The 4,498-nt window shown below is 39.0% G+C and overlaps 1 long non-coding RNA gene across 1 annotated transcript; it reads left to right on the forward strand.

Annotated features, from left to right (window-relative positions):
- Positions 1–296: 296 nt before the first annotated feature.
- LOC145867134 (uncharacterized) lies at positions 297–4,087 on the forward strand. Its single transcript, XR_014383237.1, has 2 exons — positions 297–685; positions 3,587–4,087. It is a non-coding gene; the product is annotated as an uncharacterized LOC145867134 (long non-coding RNA).
- Positions 4,088–4,498: the final 411 nt, after the last annotated feature.

The raw sequence follows: 4,498 nt of genomic DNA on the forward strand, positions 1-4,498 counted from the left end.
CCCAGAAAATAGAATATGAATATTATTAATAGATTTGCATAGAAAACACTCTGAAGTTTCTAAAACTGTTTGAATGGTGTCTGTGAGTATAACAGAACTCATATGGCAGGCAAAAAAAACTGAGAAAAAATTGACTCAGGAAGTGGGAGAAATTCGAAATGTAGTTTTTTCTTTTGAATCCCTTGAAAAAACTACAATGACATATTAGGATGCAACGTAAATCCTGACTCTTCCATTGGCTGTCAACAATCTTTAGGAACTGCTTTTCATCCGTCATCTGTAACCGGGCAGAAAATTCTGTCTCATTCAATCCCTGGCCAATCAGAGAACAGGTGTCTTATGACGCGCATCCACGTGACTGAGCTGTTGTTTTTATTTGTTCTTGTATGACTGAATACCTACAGCCCGGTTGTTAAATTATCCCCATTTTACGTTAAAAAATACCCTAAAGGATTGATTCTAAACATCGTTTGACGTGTTTCTACAAACGGTAATGGAACTTTTTGGCCATTTCGTCTACGGATTTGCGTCCACGCCACATTGGCATGGTAACATGTAGTTCTGGACGGGTCAACAAAACGGACGTATTTTCGACATAAATGATGGACTTTTGCAGAACAAATGAAAATTTTTATTGTGGAAGTGGGAGCCCATCCGAGTGCATTCCGCCGAAGATCAGCAAAAGGTCAGTAAATATTTCCAACATATTGTTAGAGATTTGTCGACGCCGTGGTTGAAGGCTAACTGTATAGCTTAGCATTGAAGGCTAACTGTATAGCTTAGCATTGAAGGCTAACTGTATAGCTTAGCATTGAAGGCTAAATTCTGTACTCAGAATATTGAACAATGTTGCTTTTCCCGTAACGTTATTTTTGAAATCTGACAAAGTGGTTGCATAAAGGAGTAGATTATCTCTAATTCTTTAAATAATTGTTATATATTTTTTTTCAACGTTTTATGAGTTCTTCCGTAAATTAAATGTGTCTTTTCACCGGATGTTATGGGGAGAAAACATTTTCTGAACGTCACGCACCAATGTAAAAATTGTTTTTTTTGGATGTAAATATAAACTTGATCGAACTAAAAATGCATGTATTGTCTAACATGATGTCCTAGGAGTGTCATCTGATTCAGATTGTCAAAGGTTTGTGCTTAATTTTAGCTGTATATCTGGTTTTGTGATGCATCGTGCTTGGAAAATGGCTTTTTAATTTTTTGTTGTTGCTGAGATGCTAAAATAATCTGTTTTTCTTTCACCGTAAAGCCTTTTTGAAATAAGACAATGTGATTGGATTAACGAGTAGAGTATCTTTAAAATGACATATAATACTTGAATTTTAATTTTGAGATTATTTGTATATGATACTTTATCAGTGTTTACAGTCATACCAACATGTATATGATACTTTATCAGTGTTTACAGTCATACCAACATGATGTATATGATACTTTATCAGTGTTTACAGTCATACCAACATGTATATGATACTTTATCAGTGTTTACAGTCATACCAACATGATGTTTATGATACTTTATCAGTGTTTACAGTCACACCAACATGATGTATATGATACTTTATCAGTGTTTACAGTCATACCATGAAATGATGTATATGATACTTTATCAGTGTTTACAGTCATACCAACATGATGTATATGATACTTTATCAGTGTTTACAGTCACACCAACATGATGTTTATGATACTTTATCAGTGTTTACAGTCACACCAACATGATGTATATGATACTTTATCAGTGTTTACAGTCACACCAACATGATGTTTATGATACTTTATCAGTGTTTACAGTCACACCAACATGATGTATATGATACTTTATCAGTGTTTACAGTCACACCAACATGATGTATATGATACTTTATCAGTGTTTACAGTCACACCAACATGATGTTTATGATACTTTATCAGTGTTTACAGTCATACCAACATGATGTATATGATACTTTATCAGTGTTTACAGTCACACCATGAAATGATCAGTTAACCTCTAGACTAGAAACACAGACAAATCACTTCAGGATGAAGTCCAATAGATGTCGCTGTTGCACTGTAGTAGTGGGGGGGAACAGGAAGTTCCGGTAGGCGCACACCATTCTTTAGAATAAGGAAAACGCAAGAACTGTGCTGTCCTTTTCTCTTTATTACTACAGTCTGAGGTCGGTAACGTCAACAGTGAGGACAATCCCAGCCTGCCTCTCTCCTTCCACACTGAGTCCAAACCTACAGTCACTGGGTCCTGATTGTGACAGTGGAGCCCAGTTTGCACTGCAGGATGCAGAGATGGCATCAGTGAAGCTGGAAGACTGCAGTCAAACACTGGAGCTGAATGTCAACATTAAAGAAGAAGAGGAGGAGGAGATTGTCTCAACATGGTCTCCATTCTCTACATCCAGAGAGCAACAGCAGGAAGATCACAGAGCTAAGAGGTCTCACCACTGCCCACATTGTGAGGAGATTTTCCCAATTCTATCAAAGCTAAAAATACACCTTAAAACACACACTGGAGAGAATCTGTATCCCTGTAATGACTGTGGAAAGAGATTCACAACATCAAGGTCTCTGACAGTTCATCAGAGAATACACACAGGAGAGACGCCTTACTCCTGCTCTGACTGTTGGAAGAGTTTCTCTCGACAGGGAAACTTAAAAAGACATGAACGTATACACACAGGAGAGAAGCCTTACTCCTGCTCTGATTGTGTAAAATGCTTCACAACATCAACTGACCTAAAAGTTCACCAGAGAACACACACGGGAGAGAAGCCTTACTCCTGCTCTGACTGTGGAAAGAGTTTCTCTCGACTGGCCCAGTTAAAAAGACACCAAGGTAATCAGAAAGGAGAGAAGCATTATCACAGATCTGACTGTAGATTTAGTTTTTTATCAACAGCTGAGCTAAAAGGGTCGTCAGAGAACACACAGAGGAGAGAAGCCTTACTTCTTCTCTAAATGTGGCAAGAGTTTCTCCCGATTGGGAAATGTAAAAACACACCAACGGATACACACTTGAGAGAAGCCTTACAGATTGGTGTCTTTTTTAAATGGCCCAATGTATACATAAAGGAGAGAAGTCTCATCAGTTTTCTCAGACCAGCTAAGATGAGTCACTCCACTTAATTCTCATCCCATAAAATAATTGTCATCTTTGAATTGGATCAGATGAAGACAGCGTAGAACACTCTATTGTAATCCTGTTGGTTCTCACTGTGAGAACCCTGCAGAAAAAAGGGAGCATTCTAGAATGTTAGTCTCTCTTCTCTTTACTGATCAGCACCTTGTTGATATTGACATCTTGGATTTGCAATGATGGTTGAATATCCTCTGTGAGGCGTCTCACAATGGAGTCTGATGGTTGACTGGGTGGTACTGCTTCCCTCTGCAGTTTTCTGTGGGAATGAGCTTGTAGACACAACATATACTGAGTGTACAAAACATTAAGGACACCTGCTCTTTCCATAACATAGACTGTTTCTGTACAGCACTTGGTGACATCGGCTGATGTAAAAAGGGCTTTAGAAATACATTTGATGATTTGATTGGTCTCCTGTACTATGTTTCCCACCAGCTCCTCTGTCAGAAACAACTTGAAGCACTCTGCCTCAGATGGAAATGGACTCCAGACTGGGACTCATCAAAACAAACAGCAGGGCCAGGAGGGGTGAAATGACTGGTGGCCTTCCAGCTACCACAGAACTCCTGTACTTCATCCACTGTCGGTCTCCCTCCATCACCACCAGCATCTTCAAAGGGACCTGGTACTTGGTCAGTGGACAAGGGAACCTCAGATTCAGGGTTCTCAATGGCTACAAGGTTGGGGGGGGGGGCAGCTCCTCACTGTCAGAATCTGATTCCTGACTTTCATACTCAGACTCATTGTCAGAATTTTAACAAAAATCTCCATAATTTCCACATTTGTGAGTTGTCTCCTTTTGAAAGACATTGCTAATGCTACAGCTTAGCTCACTAGCTACATACATAAACAACAACACTGAATGGCTCAGAGTGAGAGGGGACGTGATTGACTGCCGGCATCCGTCACTTGTATCAATAAATCACCATCAGAAAATGTTTTGTGAGGTAATTATTTGTGTATTTACTGTTTTATTCACATGTTTTCAATTCTGGGTGACAAATCATGCATTCCGATTCTTGCATAGATTGTAATGGGCACATATTATGTGTGTAAAATACTTATTTGAAGGTTATACTGATTATGATGAGCTATGTGTATGGAGCCATGTTTGTTGACATACAATGCATTCTGGGTTTCACGTAATCATCCGTTTGACCAAAGATGTTATAACAAAATGAGGTGAGTAAGAGTTCACTCATTTTTTGAGGACTTCCGGAAATGAATGGTGGGATACGAACGACGGTAGATGACACACCCCTTCAACACTATAAACAGACCGAACTCATCTTGTCTTTTATTATCTTCGGGTTCTAAAAGAGCGTTCTAAAAGAGCGTTCTAAACGA

Source organism: Salmo salar, unplaced genomic scaffold (assembly GCF_965601325.2).
Source record: "Salmo salar unplaced genomic scaffold, fSalSal1 ptg000206l, whole genome shotgun sequence".
Taxonomy (NCBI): Eukaryota; Metazoa; Chordata; class Actinopteri; order Salmoniformes; family Salmonidae; genus Salmo; species Salmo salar.